Raw genomic sequence first — 20,032 nt, forward strand, 5'->3', positions numbered from 1 at the left:
GTGCCGGCGGGAGAGTTTGTAGCCCGCCCCCGGCCCGGAGCCTCCCGCCCGGGCGCCTGCCTGTGTGAGCCCGGTCGTTTCCAGCGCAGGAGCCAGCGCGGCTGGATCGGTTTCAGCAAACCCGAGGCGCATCCCGCACTTCCTCCCGCAGTTTCCACCGGGGGGACAGGGGTGTGACATGAGCAGGAGCCAGCCCCGCAGAGGTCACAGCCCTGCGGGGCTGGGGCGACCCGGCCGACCGCAACCCCGGGATCGGGCCCGCCGAGCCGGGGTTTGTGCCTGGAGGAAGCAAACACGGGCATGAACGGGCACGCTCTGCTACTCATTTAAATGGCCACAAGCTCACGGCTCTTCCTGAGGAATTACATTTTAAACAGACTTGGCCGTTTAATAAATCAGCCCCTGGCTCCCTGCAGCGATGACCTCTGATCCCTTAGCAATGCAATGATTCCTTGCAGTGCTGTGCCCGCAGGGCTGGGGCCGAGCGGCGATAATGACCGAGGGGCCCTGGGCGACAAAACTATTCGGTAAGAGGGAGGCAGAAAAGCCCTCTCCCTTCCACCTCTGTGGGGCATTTGGTGATTATCGCCGCCTGTGGCGGTGGCCATACCTGGCGGACGGAGAGATCCTCACTGAACTCGGGGTTTGTCAGATGGTGATGGTGCCAGGTAGCAGGACAGCCCCTTCCCAGCCCATGCACGCCAAGGGCGGCTGACAAGGGGTGGCTCACAGCTCCTATCCTCACTTAACACATTTGCCATCTCACCTCCTCCTCCTCCCCCGCAGCCCCGAGCAAGGCAGGTGTAGGAAGCTCCCAGCGCCACATCCGCACCCTGTCCCTGAGATAGAGGCGCGCCGAAGAGGGAGGCGGGAGTGCATCAGGCCCTGTGCACACAAGGCAGCAAGCCTTGGGCTCCCATCTCTCTCCTCCCCAGGCGCCGGTGCCCCCAGCTCACCTGCAAGCCTCGCACCATCCAGCCGTGGCTCTCCTTCCCCGGCTGCCAGGAGTCTCCCGCTGCGAGGAGGAAGGAGAAGCATCAGAGGAGACATGGGGAACGAAAGGACGAGATCAGAAAAAGGAATAAAAGAAGAAAATGTAGCGAACACTAAAAACAAGAGGAGGAATTTTCCCGGGGGGGGGGGGGGGGGGTGGAGAGGGAAGTGCCACTTACACGAGCTTTTTTTCCCCTACAATGTCTGCAAAAATTCTGACAATGCACGTGCTCGTTTTCCCTTTCCCATCCCACACAAACCTGTTGTTGTTTTACTTTCATTATTTCACTTTGTTGCATCAGAAATGCTGAATCATAAAACGAGGGTTAGTGAAAATGGTATTTATCTTTAAAGGAATAAGCCCCACATTATTTTAAAGATCCCCACGCTACTGCTGTTATTATTATTATTATCATCATCGTGCATCTTGGCAGGTTGAAAGGTATCTCAGAACAGTAAGAATTCAGCAGTAATTTAACATCCCACAGAAGTACTTTAAAAGCATCAAATAGCATTTTGAATTTTAAGTCAGTACAAGTGTAAATAAATGGATGTACTCCCACATGTCTGTTGTTTTTAAACTTGTGGTGATACTAAAATATTTGCCTAACAGCTTTGAGTTACAGCAGAATTTCAGCTCATATATACAAATGCGTGTGATACTGAATTAAAGCATTTGTCATTCTTTTTCCATAAAAGATACAATTTGGTTCTCAGCAAACCATTTGAAATAGAAATTATGGTGATGATACCACAGCTCCATTTTATTTTATGGTACTCTATTGATTTTCAAATAGACAATACATGTATTTTTGTAATGGTCTAAAAGAAGATATTCTGCCTTTTTATTTTACAGTCCTTATGCTATTACCCGCTTTCATTTCAATAAAGGATGGCATTTTTCAGAGATGCTACCATAAATTGCTTCATTTAATAAGTTGCTACACAGAATAATAATGTTACACCAGAGAGCAGCACTTTGTAATTTGGAAGAAATAATATTTTTCTTTTAAAATATTTCTGTCTCTTTATTTTTTAAATTAAAATTATCTTTTTGCTGTTTTCTTTCAGAAGGATAATCTGATTATTAGAAAATTCTTTTTTCTTTTTCTTGCAAGCATTGGAACTTGGATGTGACATAAAGAGGCTAATTAAAATGGGGAACAAATTAGATTAATTTCCACGGATATAAAAGTGATATAAAAGTCTTGTTCTCAGCAGTGACTCCATAATAGAACAATTTCATTTATGCCTAAGCAGGTCCTTATTCTGTCTAGTGAGGATTGCCACCAGTGTCTTACTGACAAGGTTTTTATTATTTCTTTGACAGTTTGATAGTAAGTCAGTGCTTGCTTCTGGGTTTTCAGTCTCTTCAAACCTGGATTATGAAGGCTACTATAAAAATATGGATAAAATGCTACCTCCCCAGAGCCCCATCCGTTATGGCCTGCACCCCAATGTGGAGATTGCTTTTGTAATAACTGCAAACAACATGCTCCATATGCTATTAGAGCTGCAATTCAAATACTCAGTCACTGGGAAAGGAGTCTCCCAAGCTGTGGAAGACAAGGTCAGTCAAAACATAGAGCAGGCTGCAAATTTGTCACAAGATGGTGTGATGTCAGTGGTTTTATGTTTAGGGGCTTTTTTCTCTCCCGTGGCCTTTTTTCTCTCTAATTCGATAGAATTAGACATTTTCATACCTGTTTTTTACAGGGATTCAATCTGAAATTTGCAATGAGGGATCTCTAGTATACGTGAGCCATAACTATATGCATTATTTTGCACCACAAAGAAAAAAGATCTTGCTAGACTGTTACAATATATTAATAGTGTTAGGCCATTTAGGATCCTTTGTCAGGCTGCAAAATGCCATTATTTCCAAACTATAAGGCAGAATTTGCTTTTCTTCCTAACAGCATGGTCCTGCACAAGTCTTCCGCTCCTTCTATATTTCACAGGATAAATGCTCCACATCCTTCATACTGTGACATGAAGGCAGTAGAAGTACTTTCACTACATAAAGATACACGATGTTTATAATTTCCTTTACATTTGTGCAGAAGTGGATACACAAGACACTTGCCTCATGCAATGTGGTATCTCTTGAGGATGAAGGCAGAGCTAGATGACATAGAGAAAAAAAAAATCTTTCAGAAGTGAGATCAGCTATTTAATCCAAACACCAGAAGAATGCTACTCACATAAGCTGATTTGTTTTCCAGAATATGAGGCTGGATCTACTCATATATGAGGTAAGGCATTCTCTTCAAGAACTTAATTTAGGTTTGAAGATATGTGTGCTTTGCTTTACTAATCTCAGGGGATGCATGGGTTTAAACAGCATGAGTGTAGATGCCTGTAACAGGCATTGTGAGTGATACTTGGTGAGCTTATTTCTGATTTCATTGATTAAAAAGTTGTGCTTTCATAAGCTGCCCACTCCAAACATATAACTCATCTCCATATATCAAATGATTTGTTTTAATTTGTGTGAAAAAAATTATCATGAAACTACTCAGAAAACTAAAATCCTCTATTTCTCTGCGTGCTAGGAAGCAAAATGCAAAGCCCTTGATTATGGTCTGACTCCTGTTCCAGTGCAGACATGGAGGTAAGGTTGGGACATTCTTCTTTTCTGCCATTGCAGAAATTTGGCTCTTCTGTTTACAACTGCTAGCTACGGTGTGTGTTCACATGTGTTTTGGGCAATCCATAGGAGAGAAGGGAGCTGCTTGATGCTTTAGAGACCCTCTGGTGCTGAAAACGAACTCTGCTTCATATAGATCCCCGCTGGATAAGGCACACAATCCACATTGTGTTAAATGCCATCAGTATGTGGCATTTGGCTGTCATTTGGAGATCGCCATTAACTGCAGGTAAAGGTGCAGTATCAGTAACACCCAAGTCCTGATCTCACTGTGCATGTATTGAGTGCGATGAACGAGGTAAGAGGGACATGGGGAACTCATTGCATATCTTTGGCAGATTTTGGTAATAATATGTCTCTCAACATCAACGAAGTGCTGAGTAGCAACATGTAACATTCTTAACCAGAGACAGCCAAATTTTCATAATATCTAGAAATCTCAAACAGTGATATACCTGCTGCACTAACATTTAATATATGTTCAACCATGGAATTGGGCAACCAAGTAGCTTGCTAGCATTTTACACAGATAATTGTGGTATATGCATGCAGAGCTGTAGTTAATGTATACCACACCAAAACTAGGTACTGAAAATCTAATTCATAGGGCTAGTATTTTTAAGGGACCTCCTTTTTCGCCACCTGAAAAATTACCTTTCTTTCGATTTTTAATTCAGAGTAACAAAACATGGGCATTCAAATAGCCATTAGTGCAAGCAAGCCAGCAGAATAGTAGCTTGATTGCATGTACAATTTTCTGTGGGATATCTGAAAGCAAGTTAGTAATTTGGCCCTTTATCATTTTCTCCCTGTACATATGCGTAGGTGGGTGCTTCCATGCGTACGTATATGAATTACTATATCATATAATTACTTAATGCAATTAGAGTGATTCTAAGAAATACAGAAACCCCAGAACCTACACTCTTGTTTTTCTAACTGTTTCCCCTTTTTAAAAAATAAATTACTCACCCCAGTTGCAAGAGCCAAAATATTCTTTACACTTGATGATTTAGCTACCTTATGTGTTTTTACTGGGGAAAAAAAAGCCCTCTATCATTTATCATGTCATCTTATCACAGTCTCTTTGTGAGACGCAAATAGCACACTAATGTTTTCTTTTGTTAGGGTGAGTTGGCAATCTCCTCAGAGATGGAGCAACTACAGACAGCTCTTTTTTTTGATAATCTTCCTGACACTTGGATGAGACTGGCTTATCCATCAACATACAGTTGCTCAGTGGTAAGTTGCATGCCAACAGTCATTCAGTATGGATGGCACTTCATGTCCATCATAAAAAAATAGAATTCAAACTAAAGAATTTTTTTGGCAAATATCTAACCTTCTTGTGTAACTCAGAATAGCTTTTTATCATAAACTGATATTACCAGTGTTATGAAAAGCAGAAAGAGCCTTGCATTTACCTTGCCAATTACTGCAGGCTTTGAAAGATTTCTCTAGAATTTGCATTCTCACTCCTTCCTTGCTTGCTTTTGTCTCGAGCTGCGTGCGTTGATCAAATAGATTTGACAAGTGCTGTAGTACATAGTATCTCCTACTAAGAAGACCAAGCTTGGGATCAGAATTTGTAACAATAGAACGGTACTGCTCTAAGCTCAAGGGTGAAATGGTCATCAGAAGAAGTAGCAATTAACAAAACAGCTTGCATTAAGAACATAGAAAAGTTTCAGAGCAAGCAGTGGGGCCATCATTTTTCTGTTCATCTTAATTGAACGTATCTTAAGATGTGTCCCTCTACCTAGTCTACACAACTGTTTTGTAATACCAAAAATGAAACCGTAAACAAGAAGTGAAAGCCATCCAATGCTGGCAGATTATTTACTTGCTGGCACACATTCAACTCTCCACAGGAGCCTCCTGAGTAAGGCAAAGAGCCACTGACTGATGGAGTGAACGAGGACTGGAGAGCTGACCAAAGGACAGGAAAGCTCTGCCAAGCACAAAGACAGGTAGCACTAGAAGGCAAAACAAGCCCACTCTTCTGAGATCAGTACAGACTTCTGAGAGATCAAAAGTGGAAGAAGAAATCTTGTTCATCAGAAGACACATTGAGAAGAGCATCAGAGGTACATTGTAGTGAAGATCAATCATAGCTTTACAGAATTAAATGCTCTTTTAGCTTCCCTTGATGGAAAACTAAACCACCATAGAGATACTGTGATGTCTGTGATAAATATATGTCCTGAAGACAGAAGCGTTGCCTAGGGGATATAATGCAGTAATGCTAAATTACAAGCTGTTTTCCTGAAGGACGACACAGCTGCTTTCTTTAAAAAAATGTACGGGGGAATCAAGTTTGGACAAAAGAGGGTAAAAGTACCCACTGATTATATAAAAGCTGTCTTGTAGAACTAGTAGGATTTAAGGTGACAGGTTATCTTTTACCATCAGGTGCAAAATGCAGTGAGTCACCAGGGAGCAAAATCATTGCTGTGACACTGTGCTATGCAGCTGGGCTCCAAAACAGCCTCTCTGCTGGAACAGAGCATGTATGGGGACGGACTGCAGAACAGGTGAAAGGGAGGTCTGCCATGAGCACCAGAGAGGTTATGCATGAACATGACTAGTGGTCAGCTTTGCCTGGCCATCAGTCCCTTGGGTTTGGGGAGATGAAAAAAAAACACAAAAACCAGACTGAAAACAAAACTTGAATCATTGTCTTGTCTAAAATCCCAGTGTAATTGTTGTCTGGAGCAGGAGCCATGAGCTTCCTTCAGGGAAGAACATCCTTTCTATACCAGTCTGTTATGCACGCTGCAAAGCACAAGAAGGCCTCAGTCATCATGATAGTTTTATCCTCCCCGTTTTTAAACCCCTCCATCTCATATACCTACCTGACATGCCTATCTGAGCCATCAGAAAAAACCCCTTTGATTTCTAATCAGTTGCCATTTCAAAGTAAGGTGGGACAGGGTGAGGAAGTAAATGGAAAAAATCTGAATACGTGCACAGTTTAAGTATCTTGGGCTCAGCAAATGTGTCATAAACAGCAAACACAAGTGATTAAATGACAGAGATTATGTCAGATCACCTAATAATCTCAGATCTTCAGTTTATCTTCAGGATCCCTTTCCATGTCTCTGAAATGAACATGAATTCTGTTAATGCTTCTCTTTATAAAGTCATCCTATGTTACCCAGTGTTTCATGTTTCTGTGGAGGAGTCGCCTCTTGCCCCTGAGCCAGCAGTCTCCTGTCTCTGGCTTAGAGACAGTCAACTATCCCCAAGGCAGGTATGTCTAGCATTTCTTAACAGCAGCTTGTTAGGAAGCAAGAAGCAATACCAAATACTGCCAAAAAAAAAAAAAAAAAAAAAAGACCTCAGCGAGAAAGGTGGGAATGTGATGCCAGCAATGTTAAATTGGGTAAAAGGAAAAAAACCAAGTTGATAAGTTGATGCTTTGTTTTTCAAGCCATAGAAATTCAGAGAAAAATCCAACAGATAGGGAAATAGAGTGTGGACGGAAGAGAAATATTGGAGACTTGTGTCACAGGTCATCCAGCTTTCTGGAAATCCACAAAAGACCAACAGTGGGATGCCTTAACAGAGGCAAAAATGTTTGGGTTCTGGGCTGTGACTGCATTGACAGGCAATAGCTGGAGCAGGCTGAGGTGATAGCAGCAGTAAATGAGGATTTGAAAGGAGACATTACATGTAGACGGGATGAAGTGCAGGGGCATATAAGGAGTGGAAGGTGGCAGGAAGGGGGGGCAGGAAACCACAAAATGTACGAGCTGCCAGAAGAGGGGATGTTCATTCCCTCTTTGGAACAGATACAGGCTAAGAAACTATTCCCTGAAAACTCAGGGTTATGGCACTGACTCCCTTGCAGGCTAGAAAAATACATGCTTGAAAGGAAAAGGCCTTCAGGGTAGGAGTGTTTGTTATTTGGGGTTTTAAACTGACAGAATCTGCTGCTGACTTGTAAGGTGGGGAGGTATTAACTCCTGAGAAGGAGGAACAAAAGGCAGGGATTGCAATCCTGTAAGAAAAGACAAGGAGCATTGCAAGTAGAGGTGGGCTGGTCCAGAGGGGGGGGTTAAGGATATTCATCGAGTGCTTTGAGATGAAACATGCTGTGTGTTCGCAAAGGTGTCTGTCAGTCAAGTGGGGGAGCAACATTATGACAACCTCTCTTCTAGGAGCAGCAAAGACCAAGATTTTTTCCCTGCAAAGCCAGCCAAGAAATTACTGAAATGGCTGTTTTAACAGTCAAAGCTAACAGGGAGAGAACAAAAGAACTCCAGATGCACGTACACACACATCCATCCATCCATCCATCTATCCATGTCCTTCTATGGCCTCCTATGAGCCAACTTCCACTTAAAGAAAGTCTCTTGCATTGGTGAGAAAACAGACAGCAAATTATTTTGCTGCTGTAAAACTTAAAATTATCTAGGTTTCAGGGACAAGTGTGAAATGGGTGTAACTTGCATGAAAATTTCTGAGAGCACTGTTAAGTCTAATGCACAGGGAATAGCAGAAAAGAGGTTAGATTTCTTTTGAGGGAGCCACTCTTGTTTCCTGAATACTGACTTGCTGTCTTACTTGCTACCTCTCAAAGCACAGCTGCTGCTGTGGCTCCTTGAGATAGACAGACAGGTTCCAGAGGGGCTGATCTGAAAGCCCACAAGCATACAATATTGCTGCACTTGCTGTTATTCATTTGTCAGTATTTAATAACAAATACAAATGCAGAGCTGTGCTGAAACCAAAAAAAGATACTTCATTTGGAAAAAACTTTTAATATGAGGAAGTTGCTTGTTAAACAGAGAGGAATTTGTTGTTCAGCTGCACTCAAAACACAAGAAAAGAAAAAAAAAAACAATAATGTGTGCCAGGGCAAAAGTACCACTGTCTTGGCAAGAAAAAGAAACATTTGCAAGCTCCTTTCAAACAATGGGGAAGAAAATGAACTAGAAAAACTGCCTGATGGGCTGCTGAGAAGAATCTTCCTCCCCCCACTACACCCACTGATTTTTGTGTTTTCTTATATCCAGATAAGATAGACAAATGGTACAACAAATAATATCTGACACACAAGTGTACCTACATGGTATCAAGAACAGAATTTAGAGTGAGTTGAACTCCTCGAATTCAATGGCAATCAGATAAGCAGCAAAAATTTAATCAACTACCACTATTCCTTTCCATCAGAAGATACTGAAAACTCTGTGAGCTTTTTTACACAGTTACTATCCCAGTACAGGCTGATACAAACTGAAAAAAACCAATACAAAACACCAAAACCAAACCAAGCCCTGAATTCCAGGTTGAAGATCAAGGTGAGAAGAAACCTTAAGTCAGGCTGTCAAACATCTGAAGTAACAAGTTTTCCAGTGTTTACTCTGGTCATTTTCCCCGTAGTTGATAACTTTAATAAATTACCCCTAATCCTTCATCAGAAGTCTGCCCTTCTTCAGTTTTATCCCAAGTTCCTAGTCGGCAGCTTCTCAAATTGCCCTTAACATTTTGGAGCTATTGTCACATATTGCAGATGAGGGTCAGAATTCCCTATTGCCAAGCTATTAGTTTGTATTTCCTTTTAATCCTTCTCCTACACAAAATAAATATCTAAATATTGCCTGTATCAAAGTAAATATTTTAAAACATACATACTTAACTTGGAGCAGGTGGGAGGGGTGGGCTGCAGTTGTTTGCAGCCTAGGAGCTTCTCTTTACTGGATCCTTCCTAGCGTGACAGGTGCCAGGTGTGAGCTCACACACAGTATTCCAGGCACAAAGTGCATCTAGGTCCTTCACAGCGCCTGTGATTCCTGACCTTCTACACCCAGTTTGCTTCTAAACAATTTGAAAGCAAGAACACTCTTCAAACCCTCAGTGTTCCAGCATTTGCTAAGCAGTACGCATTCTATTTGTGAACACTTTCACTGCAGGTTAAAATTCTCAGATGCAGATGATACAATGCACTAAGAAGTATTGGCTGGGGAAAAAAACCCTGTCATACATAGCAGGACTACTGATAATGTGCAGTGTATTACACTACAGCAAAAATGACTAATATCAAAGCTAAACAGGAATGATTTGTATGGTTGAGACAAGTAGAATAAAACATGTATTTTAACTAAATCAGTTTTTAGGAACACCAGGCACAGGTTAATCCTTTATAAATATGTTCACAGAGCACATTAGACACCAGCCCGCCTACACAAAATGAATGCAGCACACACTCTGATGTATTACAGAGGCAGGATAAATGAGGGAACTCTTCTGTGTTTGATCTGGTTCTGCTCTGTAATTCAGAGATACTGGAGATGGGTGGTGAGTTTCTCATTGATCCCAAAAGAACCAATAATCTTGAATCCTGTGAAATGTAAGCTTTGTAGAGGATTGGAGGCTATGCACGAAGGACATTGTAGCTTTAGGGGCATATTCTCTTCTCGTGAATGTGTGTAACTGGCTTTCACAAGAGTCATACATATCCTGGGGAAACTAGACTCTGTAGCTTAACAATACTGAAAATACATACCTAGCTCCACAGGCACTTATATCGCTCTCATGGTTATATCTGCATCCAGTTATAAAGGATAGATTTCTAGCAGATAATAAATGAACCTGCAAATGAATGTCTTCAGAATTTTGAAACAATGCTAAATTTGACACGCATCAGCATTTAAAAATGCAGCGGAATGCAGCCAGAACATCAATCCAAGATATTTTAGATAGAAACCACAGGGCTAGCACATAGATGTGGGAATAATCAATTCAATTCCCCCCACCCCCCCATTCTTTCCAGCTTTTTAAACCACTTACACCAGTCCTTGCTTCTCTGAACTGTATTTTGCATATGGTGGAGGTGTTAATGCACAGTTACTGCACAACAGGGTTGTGAATTTTAGCTAATGAAAGCTTTTAAAGGCACAATGAAATGCTCAGATGAAAGGCAACAAAGAAGTGCAAAGTATTATTACAGCGTAGCCTAAGTTTTACTGAGAGCATTCTTATACACGATGGACACAGCATAAATATGTATTACGGATGATAACCTCCCTGTAAAGGCTAATTCCCACCCCGAGGCTGCCAGAGGCAAGGGATGGTGGTCTTATAAGACTTAATAAAGTCTCATAACGTTTTCATCCTGTTCCTACCCCCAGGAGCTGGAAGAGGACCCCTGTATACATCTGAACCCTTAACGATTAGCATGTCCATCCCGGCATATTGTGGGCACAATTAGATCACAAGGACTGCGGACTAAGATGGTTCAGTGAACATTTAAAGGCAGAGGCAAATTTAGGAAGGAGAGCAAATGCTGTAGTGCCAGTTACAGCAGTTTGGCATACAGTAAGTTTACAGTGTTTGCAAGCAAAGGGAGAGAAATCTGCTTGTCATTTTCTGTGATAATTTTTGCTAAAATCCAAGTAATTGTGCATGATAACAAAAAGGAACAATTAACACAGTTTGTACTTTGCAAAGGTGAGAAAGGGATAGCTGTCAACAGGATGTGGATGAAAGCACCAGTAACTCATTTGGAAAAGATCTAGCACCAGAATAAATGTACAACAGCTTACCAGGCTGAGAGAGGACAGGATCTGCTGGTCTGAACGATGGTTTGATCTGTTACGATGGGAGTGAAGTCTTCAGTTTGAAAAATATTATTCTGCTTCCTGGGTCTGCAAAAGGTAACACTGTTGTAAAGACTGCATTCTTCTGATCAGCTGCCCTGTTACACTGATCATAGTCTATGTGATCTGTAGTCCCCTTCCTTTTCTGCCTCTGTTTAAATAAAAGATTGCAGCTTCATTTCAGTTATTATTTGCATGTTTTTCTTAACAGTTTACTCTCAGCAGCTTCTGATTTAACCTTATGTGTTCTGAAGTTTGGGAAAATGCTAGAAAGAGAATTTTTAGATAGGTACGTAACATTTTCAAAGTAATAGCAGGCTCCTCACGCATGCATCTCATGTTCCACCCTTGGTAAATGTATTCTAACACTCTACTTACCTGCTTTAAAAGGACTGGCATGTTGAACCAGCTGGCCTTTTTCCACAGCTATAGCTTTTCATGTTATATTCTGCTCTTCCAATTTCTGTATTTTCCCTGGATTTCGCAAGACAAAATGCAGAAGTTTAAAGGCTCATAATGTTTATGTGGCAAAATCTTACTGCTAAGTACAGTATTACTGGTGGATTAGTTTAATGCAATAGCATAATATAATTTAATTATAGTAATAGTGCACAGCAACCATCTTACTACTTATGTCAGATTGTGAGATAGCCTCTCTTAAAAGCTTCATCATTATTATTTAGTTTTTGGTTTTAGTTTCACAGTATCCCCCCTCCACACAAGTAAATTAATGTCATAGGTGTAGAAGAAGAAACACTGGGTAAATTGCTCCCATTTTGCCACTGTAAGATTCCCTAAGAATTCACGATACTAACTGAAACCCTCTTTTGCATCATGAGACAATAGTCAGACAGCCTGTGGTGAAAGCTTGTAGCCTTCCCAGACCTGAATTCTGCAATTAAAAAAAACAAACCAAAACAGGTCACCAAACAACCAAAGCACAAAACCAAATAGGAGCATTTTATCACATCTACTTTTTGTATTTACCTGAGAGCTTTTAATGTAGATTGATCCAAAATCCTGTGCCAGCCACTAACAACTTCTACATTCATGTAAACTATTGTAGCTCAGGGCTTCAGTTTTTTCAGCTCACAGCTTCCACTGATTTCAGCTGTGGCTGACAGCAATTCTGAAAATCCAACCCACAATAATTCCTATTTCTAAAGTGTTTTCTCTCTGAAGACCACAGAATTTTCCATCAGTGTTAATTTAGCCTCCAGAAAGACAGAAAAATGTATCTTCAGCCAGCACAGCTGTATGCAAAGTGAACATCTGTCCATTGCCAAATTCGGTTCAGCTAATAATAAAAAAACACACTTTATTTTCTTTTTCAGACAGGACCAGACTGCAAGGGAAAGCCTGGAGAGGATTTCCATGCTTTAAAAAGAGAAACAGGGGAAGACTGAATTTCTTGAGGTCACTGAGGAAACGCATGGCAGCGCTAGGAAAAGAAGCACTCGAGCAGCCGAGATACCATCTTCACAGCCAAAACCAGATGGGTTTTCTCTGCAGTATGACATAACAGCAAAGACAGAGCAGGTCTGTGGATTTTGTGGCAATGAAGTTAAATAAGGTTAATTTCTGGGTGGTTGAGAGATGTTTTTGTAATTGCATCACGGCAAAAGCTCTTCTTGCCTTATTTCAATAACAAGAAGCCAGATAACATGAATTAGCTAAACCACTGCAAACCACTGCTTTTTAAAGGGGGTAACAAAGAGGTAACCTTTTCTTGAAACTATGGTAACTGCAAAAATAGTCTTGCTGTATGCTGACCTGTTGCTGATCATTGATGAGCTTGTCTGAGGCTTTCTATGTATTTTCAGTGTATACATTTATTTAGGTATGAAGCTAAAGCCATAAAGGCTTTCAGGCTCAGTACTGTAATGCTTGACTCTTAGGGGCACTTTCAGCTTCCCATAGCATAGCTCCACAAAAGCCAGCATCTCTGCACAGAAGCAGGTTGTGTGCAGGGGACCTGCATTTCTGCTTCTTTCAAGGGTTTTGGCAGATGACTCCAGGGTGAGTGGACACTCTTTTCTCCCCTTTGACTTCACAGTATGTATGAGTGTCTGGACGTATCCATTGCCCAGTGGTTCCTTTTAGTAGAACATACCAGTATAGGGAGGAGATAAATCGTGCTAGATTTTCCCACTCTTTTTCAAGCCCCAAGAGTATATTTAAGAGTTCTGTGCTGTGAGAGAGAAAAATTCACAGCCTTTTGATTTTGGGTGATGTTTGAACCCAGAATCAATCTTTTGCAGCAAATACTTGCTAAAAGCTAGCCTATTCACTGTTTTGCAATACCAAAGGCCACCTGTCAAATCTATGGCACCTCTACAAGCTACAGATAGAAACATAACTATGTGCCAATGCACTTTTGCATTAATTTTGGCATGCAGCAGAACCCCTTTCTCTAGCCAGCCTCTGCTACTGCAGCAACACCCTGTACTCAGCAGAAACCTGGACTTTGATAGAAGTGACACAATTTTTACACCTTTATGCCTTGCTGTTATTCATACTGTGTACCATTTGCTACCAAAAGTCTCTGCATTCCTTAAAGCTTTGTCTCAGAAAAAAGAAATTCAGGTCAAACCCCCCTGCATCAAAGCAAGCTGGTGAGGGATTTCAACCTTTGTCTTAGCTCTACATCTTAGGTGACTGTTCTGCAGATTTAAGGGCACTAAGAAAACACTGTCCTCTTTGCTGTGTTTTGCATGAAACTTTATTACAACAAGCAAGAAGCTGTTCCCAGCCTAAGATCTACTACAGTAAATTAGGTCACCTCAGCTGCTTTTGTAGCAAGATGATGTACAGAAGTCTCTTCCTCCCATTGATAACATTGTTCCCTTGCCTATAGGTGTTGGTTTGGAAACAAATCTAGAGTTACCCTCTATTTAAAGTGAAACTCCTGATTATGAGTCTCTCTGCTATTTTTTTTCCTCTCTTTTTTTAGTTTAACCATTCCGGTGCAGTGAACAACTTCCGCGCTGCTGTGAGCTTGACTCCTAGCCTCAAGATCTCACCCTCCCTAGTGTTGTCTGGATATCAATTTTTTTCAACCCCCAGTCCTTCCTCACAGGTAGGAAGCACATCACAACTCATTAGTAATTTACTGCTACAGTAATTTTTATAATTACTGCCAGGAGGCCTCATTAAATTTGATCTAATGAATAAATATTGTATTTTTCAACGTGATTACCAGAACAGCTTAAGCTGTGTGCCATAAACAATTATTTTCTTCAATATGCAGTATGTCAGTAAGTATTGATTTTTATTTTGTAAAGAATTTACAGCATTTTTATCCATGGCTATTAAGCAATAAATAGCCAACCCTCTGAAGCCTCAATTGCCACAGAGTAGATGGCAAAACAGAATTTGGGATATCTGCTGCAAAAGGTAAAATAATGCACATTAATAAAGATAAAGGGTTTGTCTGGAGGTTAAGAAGGAGTGCTCTAATATGAATGCCTCTCCTAGCCCTCAAGAAAGCAGCCTGCTTTAGCCTGGAGTCTCTGACTTGCAAAGCAGTGATACCAAAAAATTTTAGATGTATTACCAGGATACAACAAAGCGTTTTATCTCAGAGAACTACCACATGAACAAACAATCATGCCTTATGTTTCATTTGCTTTTAGAGCAATTGATCAGATTAAATATTCTTCTTACAGGTTTAAGAAAAATAAAGAAATATGCAATACGCTGAACATGAACCTATAGTTCAAATCAAGGCTGCAAATAATATTTACTTTCTAGCATAATTTACACCTTTTTCAGCAATTGCAGACTTTAGCATACAAACCTCTTTGAACTGCAACAAAAGACATACATTGGCAATGTCTTAGGAAATTCATCAGAGGAGCTCAGCACCAAGAGAAAACCCTTTACATTTCTGTCATCTAAGAATGTTTTCTGCACCTCTGGTTACATGGTACTACATTAAATAAATCCAATTCCCTAGCTCAAGCTACTTAAATAATTTTAAAGTAAATTTATCTACATCAATGAATATCACTGCTGGCCTGTGACATCAGCTTTTTTGTTTAAGCAAGACTTTCGTTTAAGGCAAAAGAAAAAGGGGTGTTGGTAAACCTAGGGTCACTAGGGGCAATTCATATACCTGAAAGGATTTTTTCTTATTTAATGGACATTTTTGAATGATCTGCATTTTTCCCCTTGATTGTTTAGTTTAAGAAAACCTGAGGAGTCTTGAAATTGTTAGCTCAATCTCCCACTCCATGTCCTTGCTGTGACCAAACTGGGATCTGGCCTTCACCAGATTTCACTGGAACAGGAACAGTGCAGTTACCAACCTGTAACTATGTCATCAGAACAGCCCCTTTGGCTCTCACCAATATGCAACGATTCCCCTTATACATTATCCCCAAGTAAACTGCAGGCAATTAACTCTACATAGGACCTCAAGACTTAGATCCACCTTAGTTTTTGCTTCACTTAATAACTCCTCTGTTTCACGACACTTAACATCTGCTCTCATAAGGTCTCTTTATACCCACCTTTCTGTTGTGACAGATGTGGAGGAACCTCAATCTCACCAACACTGGATGAAAAATACCTGTGTTTCCAGATAGGCTGTCAAACAAAGCATAACCTCCCTCATCTCAGTAGTGGTGGGATTTGGTGGCACTTGCTGAATGATCTTCACACAAAGAGCAACTACAAGACAGCTTCTCTCCCCTGTTTGTATTTTCCCAGAAACGCACTAACCACAGCACTGCAGAGCTCAGTACAACTACAGGTAAAAGTAGTAGCAACCGTGCCCTGGTCTACCACTTCTAGTACCTCTCTTCTCTCCAATGACTTTTCTGAGGGATAAAGTCCACATGGTTAAGATGCCGTGCAAACACCAAGAAATCATTGCTCAGAAATTGAGGCAGAAAAAGGTTGAGGTGTTTTTAACTGTGGAGAAGAGCTGAGTGTTTTATGCAAACTGACCCATTTATCATAGGGACTTCTGAGAATCCCTTTTACAAAATCCATGTTGTCTTGCATATTGTACAGCAAGCTGTGGCATACTGGGAGGTGCAAAGGAACGCAGCAAAGGTTCTCTTACAGGAATCACATTTCCCCATGGATTCCAATATGTTAAAAGTATAATGTGACATCTGTACAGGGGAAACCAGAAGCTAGATTTCAGCAGTCAGGCTTAATTACCAACTTAGTTAAGCCTGATAACAGCCAAAATGCTCATCTCATCCATAACTTTTCTTCAGAACTGGAAAAAAAAATCAGATGCTAGACATGAGATTTTGGAAACTGGAAAACCAGGTGAGAATTAAAAAAAAGTAACTAACAGACTGCAATACTCTCAACTCCCTTGCATCAGCTATAATGCATAATATACTTAATAGCGAGCCTAAAAAATAAACTAATTCTGCTTGCAAGGAGAAAGAATGTGTATCTCCAGTCTGTGCCTAGCAGCTACCCAGAAGAAAAAAAAAAAAAAGCATTATTCCTTGCTATGGGTAAGTCTGCATGTCATGATGAAAATTAATTGTAATTATGTTAAGAACATTCAAGCGTTAATTTTTTTCTAAAGCCAAATTTAGCTATGTGAGCGAATGTGGTTTTGGTCTTGCAGCTACAGGAAAAGTGACTTGTTTAAGATCATACCAGCAGGCTTTGATAGAACACTCTGTATTCTGTAACAGGCACATAGATATCATGTATACTGTATATTTTTATTTGCTGGAGGTGCTCTTCAGAGCTTTGTAGTACAGATGCTGTTTTCTAGCCACACCAGCCATTTAAAAACTAGAAGTTACTTCACCCAGAAAAAAACTAGGATTATATCAAAGCATTTCAGTTCCTCACAACAAAACTCTGTGCTTGGTTTCCAATACTAAAATTGTAACATCACAACTTTTTCATAAGAATTAAATGGAAAGAGAAATAAAGGGGGAAGAAAAAGCTTTTAGAGTGTTAACTCTCCACGGCAGGAGGAAGCCAGCATGGGCATTGAGCTCGGCACACTCATTCCCTTCTCCCTGCTGAAAGGGACACAAAAAGAACTCTGGCTAAGCATTTATTTTTCTGCTAATGTGAAAGTTTTCTTTTAAAGAGGAAGCAGATTGAACAGAGCACGAGAAAAGAATTTTACTCTGGCTTATTTCCAAAGGGTTTTTTTTTTCCTGATGATTCACTGTTATCACTTGTATTCACATTACAACCAGCCTCAAAAAGAAATACCCAAAACCAAAACCAACCCCCCCCAACAACAAAAAAACCCCATAGCACAAAAGCACTAAGAAATAGGATCTCTCCTACTGCTAAATTCTGCTAATAAGCTATATAAGAAGAGAATCATGTAAGATAAGAGTGCCTATGTTCATTCACATTTGAGTAGGAACATTGCTAAGCCTCTAGACCTGGAACTTTAGAGCATATCTAAAGATGGTGAATCTCCAAGGCATTAAACAAAATGGTTGGCACTGATTGAACTTGTTTTACTTCAGCTATATAATAAAGTACAAAACATCTAAATATCTCTGAAGTCTAAAATGTTTAAATTTTCAGTATAGTCTTTCCAGTAGTTTTATTTTCAAACAGGAGTTTGTTTGGATATCCAGGGAGGAGACATAACTGCTAATTCTCTGAAAACATGAATAACAATTTTTATTTGTGGGAGACCTCTTACCCTCAGCCCTAGTGTCACTCAATTGTGAAGTTTATGTAGCAATTCACAAACCACTTTTGCATGGGCATTCAAGCTAAAAGGCCAAAAGGAGTGCTGGTAGTTGCTTTGTTACTGTATATGTGACTAAAAGAAAATGGCGATGCTTGCCGTCGGCTTCTCTTACTTAAACCTCTTGACACAACCGAGCACATAGTTTCATTCTCCCTCCCTGCAAGGATATTGGCGGTGCAGGATGTAAAACTAACTGGACCCCAAACACAAATCTCTAATTTCAGTAGCATTTTGTATCTGCTTTCAGGAGTAGATACAAGTTTTACCTTTAGACATACTCCAATGGAAAGACTGTATCAGGAGGTCTCAACACAGCTGGATCTACTGTTCAGCTTTTTTTTTCTAATTCAAGTGATTAGTACAAACACCATTAAAGTACTACTATTAGACAGACGGATACAATGCTTTCTTACCCCATCCTGATCATACCATGACTTCTGGTTTATTTTTTTCATGTAACAGAACTGTCTGCCATCCTTGCGATCAGAGCTCAATCAATTCTACCTGGAAGAAAGCCTGTACCAAACAGCAAAAGTAGATCTGATTTAATATGACTGTAGCTCTATGCTCTAGACACATTTTCATACAAATTCTATATCTACAACTTCTTATAAGTATCAGTCACAACAGGATTCCTAGTTCCCCTCTCACCTCCCATTTTCAGGACTACTACTGCTAGTACCCATCATTACATTTTTGAGTTCAAACATACAATTCCTCTACTGTTTGCCACTCCTAAAGCGTTTGTGGGGTTAGGAGCCCCAGGATTATCACTTAGAAGAGGAGTGAGACCCAAGCATAAAAGGGTGGTGCTGTCCTCTCTTCAGTGTTTGGAGCCCATACATTCATATACATCTATGACAAAGCCCAGCATTAACTGGGTGCCAGTGTTTAGCACCCGTAGACTGGCCAGCCTATACTTGGCAGAGAAAATTGTATCTTTTTACTCACTTTAAGTTGCTTTAGAGGCCAAGAACATGAAAGAACAGCAGGCAGTGTTTCCAAAATCTCCACATTTGCTCATGCCATTAGCCATGCAAGAGCTGCACTCACAAAAAGGCATAAGAGAACAAACTGGATTATGCCAGCAGAGGTCAGTGGGTGACTCTCTTGCTGAGTGTTTCAGATGCATAGTGTAGTACAGATGGTTTCAAAGTCAGCTATGCTCCCTCACCCTGGAACACAGGAGGCCATTCTTTAACTGGATGCCATTCTTTAACTAGATGCCACCATTTTGCCCTTTTTCGTTCCATTAACCTACCCAAGCAAATGATGATGCTTTGGTACATTACCATCTCTGTGCTTTTCTCTTCAAAATACGTTTTTAGGTTGCTGGCAGACAAAATAAAGGTCTATCAGCACATGAGGCTAGGAAGGAAGAGGGATAGTTTCCAAAGCTAATGGCTATTGTTTTTTAGATTTCCATTGCAGTTCTCTACACTAATAGCTGGTTAAGCAGCTGAGTGTGTGACTCTGGAATGTTTAGTGCATGCTATGTCAGCCTGTGAAGTAACACTGTCATGCTGTTTTTGTAACTTACATATAATGAAAAAAGTTTGCTTAACTGGCAAGGAAGACAAAAATCCTTTTCTCAGCATTTGAAGAGACCTAATGCTTCAACATTTGGCTTAATTAAAAAGCAAGTGAAACAGGGAAGAAGCAAATTACACATATTAATATATATCATTCTAAGAAAATCTTCTGATAATAAGGAGGTTATGGCCGATTTAATCAGTATATACTATATACTCATTTATTATACCAGTTTAAAAAAAAAATGGTTTCATCAGACCTAGGCACAAGATCACCTGGCTCTAAAGCTGACAGTAGTGAGGGAACATCAGGTCATGCAGCCTTTTTCAGTAATAAATTAGCAGTCACTGTACCTCACACATGAGCTTCATTCATTTCCATGTATCTTTGGTTTTTAATGCTGACCGATTTAGGATCTTTTCCTCACGAAGTTTCTTAAATTGCTGCCCATTCACTGCAGTTATCAACCATGAGCTCTTCAACTATTTTTCAATTTAATATCAACAGTACTTAAGTAGCTGTGGTAGAGGGACTTTGGGAAAGAGG

General features: G+C 40.4%; 1 long non-coding RNA gene across 1 annotated transcript; it reads left to right on the plus strand.

Annotated features, from left to right (window-relative positions):
* The first annotated feature begins 2,057 nt into the window (after nt 1-2,057).
* LOC108508994 lies at nt 2,058-16,672 on the plus strand. Its single transcript, XR_001878565.1, has 9 exons — nt 2,058-2,563; nt 3,057-3,248; nt 3,549-3,607; nt 4,772-4,885; nt 5,515-5,730; nt 11,099-11,304; nt 12,582-12,786; nt 14,201-14,326; nt 15,778-16,672. It is a non-coding gene; the product is annotated as an uncharacterized LOC108508994 (long non-coding RNA).
* Nucleotides 16,673-20,032: the final 3,360 nt, after the last annotated feature.

Source organism: Lepidothrix coronata, unplaced genomic scaffold (assembly GCF_001604755.1).
Source record: "Lepidothrix coronata isolate B3197 unplaced genomic scaffold, Lepidothrix_coronata-1.0 Scaffold7, whole genome shotgun sequence".
Lineage (NCBI taxonomy): Eukaryota > Metazoa > Chordata > Aves > Passeriformes > Pipridae > Lepidothrix > Lepidothrix coronata.